The sequence below is a fragment of the Callospermophilus lateralis genome, chromosome 8 (assembly GCF_048772815.1).
Source record: "Callospermophilus lateralis isolate mCalLat2 chromosome 8, mCalLat2.hap1, whole genome shotgun sequence".
Lineage (NCBI taxonomy): Eukaryota > Metazoa > Chordata > Mammalia > Rodentia > Sciuridae > Callospermophilus > Callospermophilus lateralis.
The window spans coordinates 4,772,266-4,793,039 of NC_135312.1; positions in this window are offsets into that span (position 1 = coordinate 4,772,266).

The following is a 20,774-nucleotide window of genomic DNA, read 5'->3' on the forward strand; positions in this document are numbered from 1 at the left end:
TGCTGCACTGACTTTGCACACTCAGTTCAGCAGAGCTCCATCAGCGTGGGCTCCTGACTACTGTGAGCAGAGCCCCAGTGGCTAGCTAGGAGTGTGAGCAGGAAGCCAGCCAGTGAGATTTGGGCTTGTTAGTGTGGCTCATCTGATGGTATATGTAAAAATGTAAAATGGAAGGTGGTCGCACTGACCCCTTTCCAGGCAAGACTGTCTCAGGGTAAACTCCAAACTCCTTCCCATGGCCCACAAGGCTTAAAAGTGCTGGCCTCTGCCCCCTCCCACACTCGTCTTTCCACACCCTCCCATTCACTTCTCTGTTGCCAGAGACTCTTACTCTTCTTTCAGATTCTCAAATATGTCTATTCTCTTCAGTCAAGGTGAAGGTGCTTAACGACGCCGGTCCCTTCGTGTGGATGGATGCCCTGCATAGGAGGCAAGCACTCTACCCACCGAGCTATTCCCCAGCCCCCCTTGTGTCCTTCCTGGTAGACTGTAAACTCCAGATGGGCAGTGGCTTCCCCTCTGTCCTTCACCATGGCCTCCCTGCATCTTAGGGACTTCCTGGTAGATAGTAGAAGCTTGATAAATACTCTGGATCCACACTGAATGAATGGATTCCTCGCCCAGCCAAATCCTACCTCCTCCAGATCTGAGCTCCACAACACATTGTTCATTCAACTGTTGCTTGGCAAAAGGGGACTCCCTCGGATGGAATCCGGGCTCTGCCACCTGCTACTAGTCATCTTGATAATTTCGCTTTAATCTCTGACCTTCAGACCTCCCCCGTGTACAAAGGGGGAAATATCACACGTGATTGTTGCATCTTCCCTGACCACGGGTGGTCTGGGATGGCCGAGATCCCACGTTAAATATACACGCCCCCTCACGGTTGTGACCCCTGCGGGCAGGGACGAGCTTCCTGGGATCTTTAGCCTTAACTGGAAAGCCCTTTCCGGGTGTCGCTCCGACCCAGGGAGGCGCTAGTTCTGGGACCCCGGCTCTCCCTGCCGGCCCGAGAGCCAGTGCGCACGCTCGGGCGCCGCGCCTTTCCTAGAGGAGGCAAAACCGCTTCGGGCGTAGGCCCGGGGCGGGCAGGCGGGAGCCACGCCCTCCTCCCTGACTGGCGGAAAAACGGGCCAATCGGAGAGGCGCCGCGGGGGAGGGGCGGGGCCGTGCTACGAGCCGGCGCCCGGTGGCCGCGGGAGCTGCAGCCGCGAGCGTGCGGCACGCGCCGGCCGCCTGCCCGAACCCGGTCCCGTGTAGCCGGCCCTCGACCCCCGCCGACCGAGCTGCGCGCGCCTGCCCTGTCTCCTCAGTTGCATTTGACGATTTTTTTTTGCAAGCATTCATTTTCTGTTCCATTTAGTCTTTTCTAAGGCGGCGGCGGCAGCGACAGCGGCGAACGCTTGGGGCGGGGAGGGGGCGGCTGGAGGATGCGGCGCGGGACTGCGCTCACTACGCCCGCTGCTGCTGCCGGGCTCAGGCCGGAGCGCCGAACAGGTGGGTGCAGGTGCGCCGGGAGGCGAGAGGCCAGCATTGGCTGAGGGTCCCGCAGACCCCAGGACAGGTGGGCGGACCTGGCGGCCAGGGACCAGGCGACTGGTGCTGCCCCGCCCCATCGCCCACTTTCTCCTCTTCCAGCCATCGCCACCCCTGTTTGACCCCCTTCTACTTGTGCATCCTACCCCTTGGTCCCCCACCGTTCCGTTCCCATCCCCCTCCTTTCTTGAAGCCCCCGAAACATCTCCCAGTCGCTGCGTCGCTTCCAACGCCCCATCTCGGTCCGCCTCCAGCCCCCCTTCTCCCTCTCGCCACCGGTCTTTCCACTCCTCTCCCCATTCCGCCCTCGAGACAAGGGGTGGGAGGGGGGCCGGGGACCCACCCGGTGCTCCCGGGAGAGGTGCGGGGGGCGTGGTTGGCCGGTCTCTTAGGTGTCCTCCCGGTAGGTCATAGTCCCCCGGACCCTGCGGAGGTGGCACAGAGGAAAGGGCCGGAACGCGGAGGCACCCCAGCCCACACCCCACCCATCCCATCTCACCCCACCCCACGCACAGCACACGCCACCGCGGCCCCTGCCACGCACACCCTCGCGCTGCTCCGCCCACGTGGGCGCGGGGGAGGAGGCTGGAGAGCTGGAAAGAAAGACTGGTACCCACCCTCTTGCCCGGCCGGCGCGCCCTGGGCGCATTGGGCCTCCCGGATGGTGCGCAAGAATTGGCTCCTGCGGTGCTGGTCACCTTGCCTGGCGCCCAGCGTTCGGGCCAGCGACCTCCTGGTCTGTGTCAGTGAGTGGCAGCCTCGCCTTCCTGGCCCCTTGCTCCATCCCTCCAGCCACGCTGCTGTGGGCTTCTGAGGATCCGGCCTCGTCACTCCATAGAGGCCGCTTGCCAGGCCGGAGGCTTGTGCCTTAGAAACCCCTCTCTTCACGCACCCCAGCCTTTCCTCTCCTGAGGCTTGGCCAGCCTCGGGCCTTCCGCCAGCCTCTGCTCTTTAAGCTCCAGGATACTGTATCTGATCGCTAGCCCTCCCCCGCCCCGCCCCCGCCGCGCACTCACAGGCACACTGGCCTTGGCCTTTCTTTGCTCCAAAGGTTTCCTCTGGGGAACACCCTTCCTTTATCTGATGAACTCTTTACAGACCAAGGTCAGGGAGAGACCCTTGCCCCTCTTGGGATTCTGTACAGCAGGGCCGGACACTGCCCAGTTACCAAGCATGGCCTGTGCCACCCAGACTAGAAGGGGAGGTGAGCAGGACAGGAGCACCGGATGTCATCACCCCTAACTCAGGGCGACCCGCTGGTGTGGGGGCGAGGCTGTGGGAGGAGCTGGCCCTTTCTCCAGGGCCAGGTGCTTGTGGGGGTGGGGGGATGAGGGTCCCGTTTCATTCACTGGGATGGACAGCAGGTTTGGGGATGGGGTGCACTGGTCAGGACCCCCCTCCTGCCCCCCACCCCTCAAGGCTCCTTGCTTTGCAGGACATTGTCAACTCCCTGGAAGCCTCAGACGTTCAGGCCTGGAGAAGGCTGGGTACCACCCAGAGGAGGTGTGTGGGGTGTTGCAAAGTGTTTGTCTTTAAGACCTATACAGGTCTGCAGTGCTGGACATCTCTGCTCCAGAGTTGGGGGTCACTATCACCTGAGGCTTTTCACAGCAAGAAGCCCTCATAGCGTCACAGTGTGGACCCCACACGTGAAATGATTACCATTTTCCTCCTTCTCAGACCATCCATGGCTTCCACTGCCCCCATGAGCTCACAGGTTCCTCGGCCAGTCTGTCCTCCTCCCTGCCTCCCTTTCACAGCCACACATGCCATCTTCTTTCTGTGTCTTCACAGGTTTTTTCCATACATGTTGTTTTTTTCCTCCAAAATAGTTTCTCCTCTGGCCTCTGGAAAACTCCCATTGACAGTATAAGATACTCCGTGGCTTTCCCTGGTTGTGCCAGAGCTGCCGCTCTCACCGTGCTTCTCACACACAGTGTAACACTGGCATGTGTGGTTTTTCCTTAAGCAGATGGTACTCGTGGAGACGGGATGACTGAGGTCTGAGGCCATCCCCCTTCATGGATCTTTCTTCCTGGGGAGGTGCTGCCTGCCCTGTAGGAGGGACACTACCCAGTCACCAACGGGAACTTTCTGCAGGGGGAGAGCATGATGAGCAGGCTCTCCTCTGCCTGATCAGAAAGGCTTCATGAGGAGGTGGGGGATCCAGCCCTGCTCTCTTGGTTCATAAGGCGGATGAGGGGACATGTGTGGCTATTGAGCCCTTGCAGGGCAGATCCTGCCCTCCACTTAGCTGTGATTGACAGGTGCCTGCAATCCAGGTCTTCTAATTAAATGCCATCCTCCTTTGGAGAGAGTAGAGATGCCAGCAGCATGTCTCCAGTTCCCCTGGACTGGCCTCCTCCCCCACTGGACACCTTGGATGGGTGATGGGGTCAGTCTGCAGAACTTCTGCAGGTGGACTCACCTGTGCCCTATTTCTTATTGCTGTGTGGTCTTAAGCAAGAGGAGTAACCTTTTTTTTTTTTTTTTTAGGAGTAACCTTTCTGAGCCTTCATTTCCTGTATAAGTGGTCTCTTTTTGGCTGGATTAGTGTGGGGATCATAGATGGGGTCCTTGGGTACAGGTGACACTTAATCAATGGTCCTGATGATGAGAAAGTGTGCACTGAACTGTGAAAAAGATGATTCCTTTAGATTTGTCACACAGGAGATGCCCAAGTTGGAGGACCTCTTTTGTCCTTTTCTAACATTGGAACAATGATCACAAGCCCAGGGAGCAGGGCAGGGTGGGGAAGCTGTTGAAGATCAGCTTGCACCCCATGGGCTCTGTGATCTCTGGCAAGTCACTTGCCCTCTCTGTGCTCAGTGCCTTTTTCTGGAGAGCAGGAGTGAGGGTTATATAAGGTAAATAGCTGTCATAGCTGAGCCTCCCACTCCTGCCTCAAGTTCTGTGTTTTGACTCACAGTGCCACTCAGGTAAAGGGCGTGTGGGCACCTAAAGAGAAGCAGCAGGGTCTCAGGGCCGAGGGGACACGGCAGCGGCCTCCCTCACTGGGGCCTTTGATTGACCTCACTGCTGCCCCAGGTAGCACTGACCCCTGCAGCGCACAGCAGCCTCCTGCAGGCCCCGTGACAAATGCGCTGGAGAGCCTGGCCTGTCACCAAGGCAGAATCAGTAGTGGTCACTGGGCTGCTGTGATGAGAGGCTTGGAAAGTGGGACCTCCATTTCCAGAAAGTGTTATTTTTGCTCCTGCCTATCTGCCACAGGGCAGGGCAGGGCAGGGCAGGGGAGGAAGCTAGGGACCTCCTGCCACAAAGCTGCTCCTGGAGCCAGGACAGCAGAGAGCAGGGGGAGCTGCGAGGTCACCACTGTGCTGGTCGAGGCCCCTAGCCTGAAGGTACGAGACAGAAGGTGGCACTGGAGGGTGGCACAGGTGAGAGGAGGCACTGCAGTGTGTTAGTGTTGCTCTTGCCCTTGGTGTTAGTATTTCCTGGATTGCCACGGGCAGTGTTGCCCTCTATGCGAGGTGAGTGGCCCACGGCATCTCTCTTAGTTACAACAGTTTCCTGGCCACAACGAAGCACCTGGCCAGTTACAACGAAGCACCTGGCCAGGAGGGCCCTCTGTGCCTGGGCTGAAAGCTACTGCTCATTCCTGATCTTGTAAATAAAGTTTTATTGGAACACATCCATGCCCATCTGTGTACAGGGTTGTGGCTGCTTTGCACCGTGATGGCAGGTTGGGGTGGGGCAGATGCCATGAGCCCAAATCACTCCCTACCTGGCCTTTATAGGAGGGGTTTGCTGTCCCTGGTCTGATTGAGTTCATTTAGTCCCTGAGGGAGGCATACCTGCATTTCTCTCTCTTTCTTTTTTCTTTTTTTTGGTACCAGGGATTGAACTCAAGTGCACTTGACCATTGAGCACCATCCCCAGTCCTATTTTATATTTTATTTAGAGACAGGGTCTCATTGAGTTGCTTAGTTCCTCGCTGTTGCTGAGGCTGGCTTTGAACTTGCGCGATCTTCCTGCATAAAGAAGGTGCCCAAGTTGAAGGACCTCTTTTGTCCCAGCCTCCTGATCTGCTGGGATACAGGTGTGCCACCGCACACAGCTGTATTTCTCATTTAACAGATGAGCTCAGAGAGGGTCTGACACTTGCCCAGGGTCCCACAGCTAGTAAGTTCTAGGGATTTGGAGCCAAGAAACCCATGTTCTCTCCTCCACCAGGAGATTTGTGGTTTTTTTTTTAGCTTTTAATTGAATTTTACCATGTTCATAGAATGATTTTTATTTTAAAAAATTGCAAACAATTTCTTTACAGCCTATTGCCTCATCAATTATTAAAGCATTTTATATTTATGTATTTAGTATTTAGTAAACACTAATATAGTGATGCTTTTTAAGAGCACAGTCCAGTGGCATTGCTATGTGACCATCACCACCAGCCATCTCCATGTTCCCATCCTCCTGGGCCAGTGCCCCTTGCTGCTGGGGGTGAGTGGGGAATTTTGTAGGAAAAAGCAAACACTAGCAGATCGGGGTTTAGCAGAGAAAGCTTTGCCGCGAGCCGTGGGTTTGAATGCTGGCTCTGCCGTCTACTTGCTTCCGTGCCCCTCAGAACCCGTACGCAGTTTCCTCACTGGAGCAGTGGGGACAACCTCAGTCTCCATCCCTTCGATTTCTGTGTTTGTGAGGAACAGTTCAAAGAACAGGGGAGGGCTGGAGTAGCGTCCTGCAGGGGATGGTGGCTATGATGCTGGGCCCTTGGGAAGCACCCTAGTGGCTGTTGGGTCAATCTGCACCTCTCCATGTAGGTGGAGTGTCACCTTTGTCCTTTGTGGGGTGTGGAAACCTCCTCAGGACCTAGCAGGTGTCCCAGAGCTCCCAACCTGACCTTGGATGCCCCGAGGCTGCGTGGAGAGGGCTGCCTGCCCTTCTCTCCCTGCAGCTTGGGCTTGGCTGAAGGGACCTTTTAGGAATGAAAGGAGCTCCGTGCGCCAGCCGGGCTGCCCATTGTGGCCGTAATGCTCTTGTGCGGACCAGGTCAGAGGGACGTGCTGGCTCAGCTCACTGGGACCCGCCTGGTCCCCTCCTCGGGGTGGAGGGGGTGGGGTCAGCCTAGGGTGTCCTGAGGACTGAGAGTGCGTGAGTGCATGCGGTCAGCAGAGCTGGCGCCAGAGCCTCTCCTTCTGCTAGCCTGCCGCTGCCATCTTCCTCCACTGGATCCGGGCTCCTCTCTGCTTGTTGGATGGACTGTGTTTAAATTTCGTCTCAGTCTGAGTTGTCTGTTGAAGCAATTCTTTATTTTTCTTTCTTTCTCCCTTTTGAGAAATTGAAGTGAAATATTAACCATTTCAAAGTGTAGGATTCAGTGGCACTTAGTGCATTCACAGTTTGTGCGTCCGTCACCTCTGACTAGTTCCAAAACATTTTCATCACTCCCAAAGCAGACCCTGTGCCACTGGCAGTGACTGTGTATTGCCCCCACTCTCCAGCCCCTGATAACCTCGATCAATGACCTGTCTCTGGATTTACCTATTCTGGATGCTTCATACAACCAGAGCCATATGGTATATGGTTTTTCATGGCTGGTTTAATTCCCTGGGTGTTGTGTTTTCAGGTTCATCAGGCTGTGGCAGGTGTCAGGGCTTCATTCCTTCATTCCTTTTTGTGGCTGCATAATATTCCATTGTGTTTCCATTCATCTGTTGATGGACGTGTGGGTTGTTTCCACCTTCGGCTGTTGTGACTAGTGTGTGAAACAATACATGCAGTGTTAAACATTTCTTCTTCACTTGCTCATTAATTCATCAGTTCAGCCACTTGCTGAGCAGTGGTCAATGTGCCCTCCGTGCCAGGTGCTGTGCTGGGAGCTTCCAGCCTTGGCTTGCCCTGGAGCTTGGTTCTCTGGCCTCATTTTCCCAGCAGGAGCGTGGGATCGCCCTGAGGCAGGAGGCACAGAGTGGGGGCCAAGGCAGTGGCCGAGAGGCAGCTGGCACAGTGCAGGGAGCCCTGGCTGCCTTCCTGCCAGTTCCTGGAACATGCTGGACTCTCTTCTGGCTGGAGGATTCGCATTTGCTGAATGTGCTTCCCCTGTCCTTGCCTGGGCTGGCTTTTCCTACTTCCCATCTCAGCTTGAATTTTCCCTTGCTGGGACACCTTCCCGGACCACCCCAGGTAGGGGCTCTGCCTCGCCTCCCCCTCGCCGACCTGTTTTCTTGTAGAGAATCATCATGATCCAAAACGATGACTTTGTTGCCTCATTTGCCATTTCTCTCCCTGAGAGAGAGCTGGAATAGAGCTCCAGGGGGGCCGGACCGGATCCTGGGTTTCTCCCCTCCTAGCGCCAGGCGTGGCGCAGAGCAGGTGCGTGGCAACAGGCGTTGCTGTTCCTTGGGGTGGAGGGGACTTCATTTCCCCACTCCACCTTGAAGGCTGTGCTATGGAGACTGTGACCTAATCTTTCTGTACTTCACTTCCTTTTGTGAAATCTGGAGGGGGACGTCCCTGCTCTGGGGTCGGTGTCAGTAACGTGAGCTAGCATACACAGTGTGGGTGCCCCACCTCGAGCCACGTGGGGTTGGGAGCAGCAGATGCTTATCAGCAGGTGCTGCTGGTAATGGTTGTAGAAATTTTGGTCATCATGACTGTGAGTTTCCTAATACCTGGTGACATACACTTGTCTCAAGGTGGCCCCAGGGACCTCTTGGATCTGTGCTGTCCTGTTACTGTAACCTCTGGCTAGTGGGGCTCCTGAGCACTGGACCCTGGCTTGTTGGCATCAACGGACTGTGAGTAAAAGATTCACCCTTGGTTGGAAGATTTTTCTATGAAAAAAGGAGATGAAGGACTAAGTCATGGTTTCAGTGTTGGTTACTTGTTGGGATGATACCTGGATTTTTGGCAAATGTAAATTTAAATGTGACCACCAGGACATTTAAAGCTCTGCCAGGGCTCACATGGCATCCCCCTGGGCAGGGCTGCCGAGGCAGGGCCCCGGGTGGCTGGCCTGGCCACACCCCAGCTCTGCCTTGTTCCATATGCAACCTCAGGCTTGGGAGTTACAGTTTTTTGTGTGCTTCAGTTTCCCTCTCTATAAACAAGGAGCTCAGTCTGGTGACAGCAATGACAAGGCATATTTGTCCCTAGCTCACTTCCCTGAGTCCTCCTAGGGACTGGGGCCTGTGAGGACGAGCAGCAGGGGAGACCCACCGTCCACACAGTAGAGACTGACCTGGTCACTGGAGCCTTGGCTGGTTCTCTGAAGGGTGCACATAAGTTGCTGTGTGGACAGCCCAGTCCTGCTGGGTGACAGCTGGGTCTCTCACTGTGTGCCACCCAGCCTCTAAGGCAACCCATTTGGCGTGGCCGAGGGGTGCTTGGCCTCAGGCTGCTTCCTTCTCGATCCTTCTGCAGTGTTCATTGCATCAGGACTTGCAAGTGGCCACCTCATGCCCACAACATAGGAGACCTCTTCTGGTACCTCCAACATGGGCGTGGCTGCCGCTTGTCCTCAGCCTGGGGCTGGTGGCTGAGGGTGGCAGATTCTGAGGCATGGCTCAGGCTACCCTCTCGTGGGCACCGTTTCCTAAGGACCCCCAACCCACTCCTTTCCACCAGGCCAGGGAGGGGAGTGGGGAGTCAGGAGCCAGGCAGACCCTTCACCTGGGGTCTCTGGTGTCCTGTGGGATCGTGTGATGCATGTGCTTTAGGAGGAGAGGTGCCCAGGATGGGCACTGTCAATGTCATCCTTGTCTTCTGTATTAGGTTTTTGTTGCTGTGACCAAAATATCTGACAAGAACAACGTACAAGAGGCGAGGTTTGTTTTGGCTCAGGGTTCCTGAGGTTCATTCTATGGTCAGCTGGCTCCAAGGCAGGCCGTTGTAGGGGAAGGACGTGACAGAGCAGAGCTGTCAGCTCGGGGCAGTGGGGGAGCAGAGGGAGAGGGGGGCCGGGGAGAAGGTGAACCCTTCCAGGGCACAGTCCCAATGACTTCTTCAACCAGGCCCCGCCTCCCAGTCATCCACTCAGCCACCAAATGGTTTAATCCACATATAGACGGATCCACCATTGAGTCAAAGCCCTTGTGGTCTGGTCGTTGCCTAACAGCCCCGCCTCTGAACCTCAGTGGGAACCATGCTTTAACACGGGAGCTCTTGGGCTGCCCCAGATGCAAACATCAGCACCCTCCTTGTGCTCACAGCCCATAGGTGTCTGGCTTGGTGCTGCCTGCGGGGGTTGGCATGGCAGGTGGGTCTGGCCCCTGAAGGTCAGGGAAGGCAGCCTTGGGTGATCTTGTCCAGCCCTCATGGGACCTGCACCTCCTCACAGCTGGAGCAGTGACAGCTCTGCATGCCAGGTGCAACAGTGGCAGCAGTGGGCCATCCTGAGCGTGCCAACCCCTTAGGACAAGGGCGTGGGATGAGCTGGTCCAGTACGACACCAGGACGGTGGTGCCCACAGTTGCCACCCACTAGGGTTTTTTGTTAAATAAGTAGATGTTGGAGGCACTGGTCACACATGCACAGTAAGTACACGAGGTGACAGATGCGTCGAGTGGCTTTACTACACAACTGTCTCGCTATGTCTGCAGGAGCATCATGTTCTCATAAACCTCAAATATGCACAATATTAAAAACAAACCAGCACAGCCACCTCGTGTGGCATTCGGATCCCCCTGTCCTGCTCCCGGCTCAGGTCCCGCTGTCTTCTCAGTGAGCACGCCTTCTCTGAGCCCTGCCCCTTCTCCCACCCTGCCGCCTGCTCCCTCTGCCCTCCCCTATCCATGACCTCCGTGCACCCTGGGCCTGCCTGGACAGTGCTTCCTTTCTCCTTCCTGGCCCCAGGAGAGACCCCTTACTTGCTTAGTCTGTGATTGTGGGTCAGATGCCACCAGGGGCCTGGATTGGGATGGGGACGGCCCAGGGCAGCGGATGCACTGACAGCTTCCTCTGCCCAGTATGGCCTGGCCTGGCCCCCTCCTGCCTTCCCATCCGCCTCGCCTGAAGCAGCTCCTGTGTCCCCCTGACTCCTGTGTCCCCCAGGCCTTCTTGAGTACTGTTCCCTCTGCTGGATCTGTCTGTCCACATTTCCTGTCCACTTGGCGAACATCCTGCCCTTGGACTTAAGGTCCCCCGTCGTCTTTCTTCCAGCAAACCTTCCCTGACTGCACCACTCCCCACCACACAGGCACGTCCAGGGCCCCCGCTGCCCCGAGCATCCCTCTGTCACCCTGGACACTGCATTATTACTGCCAGTGACGTATCTGACTCTCATGCTGGAGTCCTGCCTGGTAAAGATGCTGTCTGAATGGTAGTGGGATTCCCAGGGCCGGGTGCAGGGTGGGGCGCAGGCAGGAGTCAGGGGATTCTAGCCTTCAGTCAGGGTCCCAGCTGCCAGCCCGGGAGGCCCTGCAGGAGCACGCAGCGGTGCCCCCTGCCTCCTGCATGAGGAGCCCCCTGCACACAGCAGCCTCACTGTGTTCTCTGTGGCAGCCACCCCTGGGGACGGTCAGCTCTGCAGTGCTCAGGGTGAAAACACCAATTGTCCAGTGCCGGCCCAGGGGTTGACATGCGGGAGGCGTCTGGGAAACGCAAAGCTTCCCTCCCTCTCTGGGTGGGATTTCACTCACTCTTAGCGCAGTCTGTTTTCAGTTTAGAAAAATGTTAGAAAGCTGTCCTGCAGAATTCAAACTGTGTTTCCGCGTTCAGGGGAGGCCATCCTCCTGTTAAGTTGGCCTGGTTTTCTCCTGCTCCCCTCTGCACCTCCATGCGCTCTGAAGACGGGGCTCCCGGAGCTGGCTGGGCTGCTGGGCCAGCGCTCATTAGGCCTGCCGGTAATTGGATTTCTGCGCAGGGAGCCTCGCAGACTCCTGCTCAGGGAGCTTCTTTTTGTTAACCAGACATCTTCTTTTGAGAAAGGGACTTGGCCTCCACGCTCTGCCTAATCTGTTTCAGTGCTGGGCCAACAGTGCCCTCCTGCTGTGGCCTGCTGTGATGCCCCTCTTCCTGGAAGTCACACAGAACACATCAAGGTTACAGGGACTCCCAGATTTCTCTGCACGGATGGCTCAAAATACATGCAAGGTGCTTCGTACTGAAGATACAAATGAGAAATTGGGTGCTTCAGCTGAAGAGGGAGTGCTGAGTACCCAAACTCAGGTACCCCAATCTTATAGCACAAGTTGTAAATTTTGTATTTTGCAATTCCCAGGCTCCTGGGTTGTCGCTTCCCTTCATTTTTGTTGATGAACCCAGAGAGGGCTTTGAAGGGCAGGTGGCGAGGAGGCTCGAGGGTGTTTTGCTGCTTTCTGCAGGGCTGGGGCAGGACAGGGGGGATTCTGTGTTAACTGTTCATTGCAGCAGGTGCAGAGAGGGCTTGCCTACCACAGCTCCCTTGGCGCCTGTGCCAAGTGACTTTGAGAGCAGAGCCACAGTGAGTCCTACCTTGAGGACTTGGTTGTGAGTCCTGATGTGCCCTCTCCACTTTGGTCTGAAGCACTGAACTGTTGCCCCAGTTCATGAAAGGGATCCCCAAACAATGTCCCCATCCCACCTGGTGGGGATGCCAAGTTGTAGACCTCAGATCTTCCAACCTAGGATGCTGGTAATGACGTTTATATAGATGGTGTCCTTCGACTAATAGGTAAATAATCAATTTGCTCCCTTTTACTGGAACCAGAGAGGAAAAAAATCATGATTGATTTGAAAAGGAGCCATTTAAGAAACTTAAAATTGTCAGAGGTAAGTTTGTGTCTGAATTAAAAAGAAAAAGCTCTCTGAAGTCCTTGTCCCTGACTTGTATTCCAAAGATAGTGCCTGATTCATTTAATGCAAAAGAAAGCAGTAAAGGAAGAATGGGGAAACAGAAATTATGTGAGGCAGAAGAGGACAGTTAAATGGCAGATGTCAATCCAACTTTATGCTACACACCAATGAGAATGGAGTTCGAAAGCCAATTAAAACCAGGTCTTGTCGACTGGATAAAGCATATCTCCAGCCCTTACAGGCTTAGTCCCTGTGGGCCAGTATAACAAAATGTCTTAGATGGGGTGGCTCACAGAGAACAGAAGTCTATTTCTCACAGTTCTGGAGGCTGGGAAGTCCAGCTCGAGGTGCCAGCTGATTCAGTGTCTGCTAAGGGTCTGCAGTGTGCTTGCTGTGGCAGGAGGGGCAGGCTAGCTCTCTAGGAGTCTTACAGAGCCCTAATCCCAGTCCTCCCAAAGGCCCTGCCCCCTGATGCCATCACATAGGTGATCAGCTTTCCCCAGGTGAATTCAAGGGGACATCAATAAGCATTCAGACCATGCACTGCTGTAGGAGACACACTTTAGAGATATAAACAGACAAAGTAAAAGGACGGAAGATACGTCATGCAAACAGCACAAGAATGTCTATGTGGCTATGATATTAGACAAAATGGACTTTAAAACAAGAAAGTTACTAGAGAAAAAAAGTATTTTACAACAATCAAAGAGTCAATCTGTGAGGAGTATATGACAGTTATAAACTCATTTGCACCTAGTGACAGAGCACCCAACCATGTGAAGCAAAGCTGTGTCAGAATGAAGGAGGACTAGAAACTTCCAAGTACTTGGAAACTTCATACCCCACTCCATTCCCAATGAAGGACAGGAGGTGGACAGGGAAGCAGGGAACTTAAATAATGCTGCAAACTCTCCAGATGTAACAGTGTCCACAGAACATCCATCACGACATTGCTACAGACACCCTCTCGAGTGCCAGAGGCCATATGCTGGGCTGTCGTGCAAAGTCAAGGGAAGGAAGAGGGCAGAACACGAGGTGTGCTCTCTGGTCCCAAGCAATGAGGGCAGCACCAGGAGCACCACACGCAGAGCCCGGCTCACAGCTGACGCTCACTCTGCCCCTGCTGGGGGGCATCCGAGCCCCACTTCTTCCTTCCCATCTCGGCCTCCTCACTCCTTCTTACCACCTTTCTTTCTGGGCAAATCAGCCGCTGGCTTTTCCAGCTTCTGGCCTTGGCTCACGCTGCCCGGGCCTGTGGAATGCCATTCCTCTGCCTTCTCTGCCCTGCCTGGCTGGCCTGCCCAGACTGGCTGTCCCTCCCTCAGCCAGGAGTCCCTGCACCATCCCTTATTTGCTCTCCTTCCCGTGTCCCCAGCCATGGCTCAGCCACCTGCAGGTGGTTGATGGGGTCCCTGCTTATCTCCATTACTGAAGGAGCATTCTGAAGGCTGTCAGTGTCTGGAGGCTCTTGCTGTCCAGCACCACTGGGGCGTGACGTCACATTGAGGTAACGTGAAAGATGGCCAGCCTGAACTAGAATAATAGTTAATTGTAGTCTATACATATTTTTTTTCAGTGTAGTTCCAAAAAAATTTTTTAGTTGTTGATAGACTTTTATTTTATTTATTTCCATGTGGTGTGAGAATCAAGCCCAGTGCCTCGCATGGGTTGGGCAAACTTTACCACTGAGCCACAACCCCAGCCCCTCAATGTAGCTTTTTTTTAGTTGTTCTAATCAGTTATCCATGACAGTAGAATGCATTTTGACACATTGTACATGGAGTATATCTTCTATTCTTCCTGTTGTACACGATGTAGGGTTTACACAGGTCATGTGATCATATGTGCACCTAGGGTAATAATGTCTGACTCATTCCACTGTCTTCCTATCCCCATACCCCTCCCCTCCCTTCAGTCCCCTCTGTCTAATCCAAAGTACCTCTATTCTTCCCTGGTTCCCCCTCACCATTGTGAATTAGCGTCCATATATCAGAGAAAACATTTGGCCTTTGGTTCTTTAGGATTCGCTTATTTCCCTTAGTATGACAGTCCCCAGTCCCATCCATTTACTGCAAATGTCATCATTTCATCTTTCTTTAAGGCTGAGTAATATGCTGTTGTGTATATACACCACACTTTCTCTATCCATTCACTGTTGAAGGACACCTAGGTTGGTTCATAGCTTAGCTAAGGTGAATTGAGTGCTATAAACATTGATGTGGGCTGTGTCACTGTAGTTTGCTGATATTGAATCCTTTGTGTATAAACCTAGGTGTGGGATCACTGGGCCATATGGTGGTTCCATTTCAAGTTTTCTGAGGAATGTCCATCCTGCTTTCCAGAGTGGTTGCACCAATTTGCAGTCCCACCAGCAATGGATGAGTGCACCTTTTTCCCCACAGCCTCGCCAACATTTATTGTTGCTTGTATTCTTGATTACTGCTATTCTGACTGGAGTGAGATGGAATCTCAGTGTAGTTTTGACTTGGATTCTGTAATTTCTACAGATGTTGAACGTTTTTTCACACATTTGTTGACCGATTGTATTTCTTCTGTGAATTGTCTATTCGTTCCTTAGCCCATTTATTGGGTTATTTTATTTTTGGTATTAAGCTTTTTGAGTTCTTTATATATCCTGGAGATTACTGCTCTATCTGAGGCTCATGTGGTAAAGATTTTCTCCCATTCTGTAGGCTCTCTCTTCATGTTATTGATTGCTTCCTTTGCTGAGAAGAAGCTTTTTAGTTTCAACGTATCACTTTTATTGAATCTTGATTTTTACTTCTTGTACTTTAGGAGTCTTGTTAAGGAAGTCAGTTCCTAGGCTGACATGGAGGAGATTTGGACCTACTTTTTCTTCTATTAGGCTCAGGGTCCCTATTCTAGTGCCTAAGTCCTTGATCCACTTTGAGTTGATTTGTGTGTGGGGTGAGAGAGAGGACTTTAATTTCATTTTGCCACATATGGATTTCCAGTTTTCCCAGCACCAATCGTTGAAGAGGTTATCTTTTCTCCAATGTATGTTTTTGGTGCCTAGTCTAGTAGGAGATAGCTGAATTTATGCGAATTCATCTCTGTGTTTTCTGTTCTGTACCTTGGTCTACATATCTGTTTTGGTGCCAATACCATGTTGTTTTGTTACTATGGCTCTATAGTATAATTTAAGGTCTGGTATTGTGATGCCTCCTGCTTCACTTCTCTTGCTAAGAATTGCATTGGCTATTCTGTGCCTCTTATATTTCCAAACAATTTTCATGATTGCTTTATTTCTATGAAGAATGTCATTGGGATTTTAATAGGAATTGCATTAAATCTGCACAATGCTTTTGGTAGAATGGCCATTTTGACAATGTTAATTCTGCCTATCTAAGAATATGGGCGATCTTTCCATATTAATGTCGTCTTCCTTCTTTCTTTTTATTTGGGAGGGAGTACTGGGGATTGAATTCAGGGGCACTCGACCACTGAGCCCGATCCGCAGCCTTATTTTGTATTTTTATTTAGAGATAGGGTCTCACTGAATTGCTTAGCACCTTGCTTTTGCTGAGCCTGGCTTTGAACTTGTGATCCTCCTGCCTTAGCCTCCCGAGCTGCTGGGATGACAGGTATGCCCCACCAGCCCGACTTTAATTTTTTTCTTTAGTGTTCTATAGTTTTCATTGTAGAGGTCTTTTATCTCTTTTATTAGACTGATTCCAATATATATATTTGAGGCTATTGTGAATGGGCTAGTTTTCCTAATTTCTCCTTCAGTGGATTCATCACTGATGTATAGGAACACATTTGATTTATGGGTGCTGAATATATTCTAGTATATCCTACTACTTTGCTGAATTCATTTATTAGTTCTAGAAGCTTTCTGGTGAATTTTTTGCATCTTCTAAATACAGAATCATGTCATCGGCAAATAGTGATATTTTGAGTTCTTCTTTTCCTATTCCTATCCCTTTAATTTCTTTCCTGTAATTGCTAGAGTTTCAAGGACGATGTTGAATAAAAGTGGTGAAGAGGGCATCCTTGTCTTGTTCCAGTTCTTAGAGGGAATACTTTCAATTTTTCTGCATTTTGGATGATGTTGGCCTGCAGTTTAACCTAGGTAACTTTTACAATGTTGAGGTATGTTTCTATTCTCGCTAGTTTTTCTAGTGTTTTAAACATTCAGTATAGTTTTAAAAGTTTAGTCAGAGAAGTTGGCTCTGGGCCGTTAAGGGTCTTACCTAGGACACCTGCTTGTGTGAGTCTCAGGTATGTGATGAGCAGCTCTTGAGGTTCTCACAGTGGGGTCCTGGCCAGCAGCAGCATCACCCAGGGGCATTTTAGGACCACATGTCCTCTGGTCCCACCCAGGTTTGATGGGTCAGAGACTCTGGGGAGGGTCCGGCAGTGTGTTTTTTAACAATCCCTCTCGGAACGCCTGAGATCCCTGCAGTCTACAGCCATACCACCCTGAATGCGCCCGATCTCATCTGAAACCCCTGTAGTTTGAGCACTAGGGCACCCAGGAAGGTTCCCGTTTATCTGCAGTTAGTTAGTGTGGTTGGGTCCCTCCATGATCAGGAATCACTCTCCTCTCCCTGAGTGCAGGCCAGTGCGGGACTCTGGCTTCCTGAGATGTGCAGGCCCTTCCTCCCAGAGCACAGAAGCACAGGCTCCAAGGTGGTGCTGAGAGGGAAGACCGAACTTGGCTTCTAGCATTTTCTTGTGGGAGAGTGAAGTCCTCCTGGCCCTTGCCTTGTGCTCTCCCTATGTGATGGTGGGTGTGGGCTGCACCCCTTTCCTAGAAAGGAGGGAAGGCTGATGTGTGTGACACCAGCAGGGTCAGGAGGTGTGGGCCTGGGTTGGAGTCCTGCTCTCTTACCCTGGGAAGCCTTGGGGTGGTCTGCAGCTGCCTGCAGCACACCTGGCTTCTGCCTATTGAGCAGGAACAATAATCACACAACTATGAGATATCCTTGCCTCTCTGCAAAGTGAAGTGTTATTTTTTTTTTTTTTTGAAGTGAAACTATCCTGCCCAGTATTCAAAATGGGGAAGTGATGGTTTATTATCATTTGTCTTATGCCTTTAAACTTACAGCACTTACTAGCTATAGGATCAGCTCTTTATCTCTAAGGAATACTTTTGTTTTAAAGTCCCTTTTGCTTTGATGAATTTAACTTCTAGAAGAAAATCTGGGTGGGGGGGAGTTGGAACTCTTGAAGCCTCTTGGCTGTTGGTGCACTTGGTGGGGGTGGTGGGAATATTCTGTGTAGTGATATCCCATAGCACACCTGCAACTGGAAGCACCTCGTGAGCAGCTTGCCTGGCTGACTCAGAGTAGGCGTCACTAAAGATGGCAGGGGAAGCAATTCCCTGAGTCCAGGCACCACTGTGTCACCTGGCAGCCCAGGTCCCTGCAGTGGGGCCTATGGAGAGTTCGCATTTCGTGTGCAGCTTGTTTGAATTAGTATGATGCTTTTGGAGTTTACAATTAGTACACCTGGTGGGGGAGGGGAAGATCACCACCTCAGACCCTGGCCCCCACGCATCTTTAGGGAGCAGCCAGGCTCCATGGAACATATGGAAAAAGGCCCTGCACCTTGCGTGCTGTTGCCTTTGCTCCATCAGACCCCGGCCACCATCCCTTCACAGGGTACATGTGTCTGTGTGTTGTCAGTGTCATGTTTGACGCTTTCTTATGTCCCAGCCTCCCGTGTTCTCCAGTTACTAAGGCCAGGACCTGGGAGACTGTCATTTCTAGGATGGCCACTGGCTGAGCTGAGCTGGGGGAGAGCTGCAGTTGGTGTCCCTCCAAGTCTCTGGACAGATCCTGAGCCCCTAGGAGAGTTGGGGGTCCTGTCTGCCCCACTTTGGAGTGCTCTGGAGAGGCAGGGAGTGCCTGGGAAGAGGGACAGTTGTGTTGAGACAGTTGTGTGATAGCTTCTGGAAGCCCAGGCCTGGCTGTGTCACTCCATTGTCCTGCTGGCTTAGGACAAAGAACAAATTTCTTGTGACACACGTGTCCTTACCTCTGGAGGCTCCTACTTTTCCCGACTGCCATAGTCAGTTCTGGCAGCTCTAATAAAGCCACCATAGACTGGGGCTTCAGCAACAGAGATCCGGTTCTCATTGTTCTGGGGGCTGAAGTCTGAGCTGAAGGTGCCTTCAGTTTGGTTTCGGAGCAGGCAGGGCCTCTGTCTGGTTTCAGGCACAGGGGTGAATGTGGCTTCTGCTCCTGCTGCTCTCCTGTCTCCGTGCTACTCAGCCCTTCTTGACCCCAGCTCCTCTTCCTGTGTGTTCTGGTCTTACCACTGCCAGGGCCTACTCTGGTTCCCCCTCCTTCTCCACACCGGTCCCCAGAGTCCCTAGTCTCCCAGTTAACCTGCTTGTTGTGGTGTCCTCCCATTTCAGTCCGGAGCTTCTCAGGGGATAGGGAGCCACTGGGACACTGAGCCTCAGGCTGGTATCTTGAGGGACTTTGGAAGTCGGCACCTGCTAAGGTTGTTCTTGACTTCCTTCCCTCTCTGCCGAGCTGGCCGGTACCTGTTGAGAGTAACCTGGTAATAACCTGGCAGTAAGCTCATCTGCGCTGAGCACCTAGGCCTGTAATTACTGTCACCTTGAGACCCTGGTCTCTCCCTCCCTTTCTCAGCATCCTCCCTTCGCCCCTCCCCTTTCCATAGCTGCTTTCTTGAGGGAAGACAGGACACTGTGAACTCTGGGCCCCCAACCTCCCCCAGCTCCCCACGTCTCAGGGCTTTGTGCACTCAGCAGGTGCTTGGTGGGTGTCTGCTGAGGTGGCTCAGAGTATCAAGCCACACTTAGGGGCTGGTGTCAGAGGATGTGGAAACCACAAAAGGAAGCTGCTCTTTGCCGGGAAGTCACTGACTGTCCCTGCTCGTTCTTGGTGGTGCCTTGGCAGCCTTATGGCTCATTTTAGCAGAGCTGGGACAGAAATGACCTGATAGCTGGGGCTTTTCTAGGACTTCCTCAGGGGCTCTTGCACATTCCTGGAAGATTCCTAAATGATGCAGGGTTTACCAAGAGCCAGCGAGTAGCAGTTGAAAGAGCAGAGACCTTGTATTCATGTGGGGACGTGGGCAAGTCCTTACCCCACTTTAATCTGAAGTTTCTTTCCTATAAAATGAGAAAATAGGTGCTTCTTCATAAACATGTGGGTACCAAGATCACACGTGTAAAGCCCTTGAGGTCTCACCACCCCCAGATGTGCGGAATGGCTGGCTTAGCTCGTTGTCCTATAATGTAGTTACTTTGACATTCTCTCTATGGAGCAGTGTCTGAGTCACCTGGGCTCTGTCCTTAGGCCTAGTATAACACCTGGCACCTGGAAGCATAGCGGAGCAGGTAAGAACACAGCCATTGGAGCCAGGCTGCCTGGCACTGCCACTGCCACTCGCTTACTGTGTCAAGTGCCCAGGGCATTTCATGCCATCCTACTGGGACATGAAGATGGGCATTTCTTAGTGTGGGCATATCCCCTGCTGAATACTAGGTAATCTGGAAAGTTTAGGATGTTCCTGGAACGTAGTGAGCTACGTAAGTGGCAACTGTTAATACTTGGTGCATGCTTGTTGAATTGTACTGGATTCTGTCTGGGGGCAGAAGGGTGACAGTGCTATCACCATGTTTAATTCTTGCTGCATATGTATTGGTCTTTCTCACCTCAAAGTGTCCTTCCTGTTCAGCATTGGTAGGATTTCACAGTAAAAAACACACACACACACAAAAAACTCCACCCACACAGAATGTTCTTAAGGAAGCTTCTCCATGTCCTGCTGAATGTTGGTAAACAACTCTTGCTCCTCTGTTTGATGAGAATTTTATATGGGAGCTGAATGTGATGAGTAGCAATTTTATCCAAAAATGATTGTGTTTGTGGTGGAGAATCAAAGTGGGTAGTTCTGATGATATTGGATATATTTCATGAATTGAAATATTTTGAAACTACTTTTTATGGAAATGTTGGGGCCAACTCAGTGGCATTGAATTTTCTGTCAAAATGCTTTGTTCTTGGATCATCATGGCTTACTGTGCAGGAAGAACCTGGCTGTTCATCCCTTGCAAAGTTCTTGGGCATCTTCGGTGAAATGCTAAGCATGGCTCTGGTCCTAGGGAGAGCAAATGTAACAGAAAGTGGCCTTAGACTTAGCCAGACCTGGGTCTGATTACGGGCTATGCCTTTTAAAGCTCTGGATGTTGGCAAGCTTTGGATGTTTGGTTGTTTCCTTCTCTGGAGGGGGGACAATACTGTTACCTATTTTACAAGGAGGTTTGGAGAATATATTGAGATGAGGTGTGCCTGATACACTGCCTGACAAAAAGCAGGCTCTTAAAAATGGCAGTTCTTGGTTTAGCTGCTGTTTCTGGACCTAGAAGCAGGAGTAAAGCCCTGAGAAGTGTGTGCAGCCTGACTTGGGTCACCCCTGGGCCACTTCTTTACCCTCCTTCTCTGACACAGTGGGCAGCTCACCTTCTGCAGAGGAGATGGGTATGTGTGTGAGGGAGG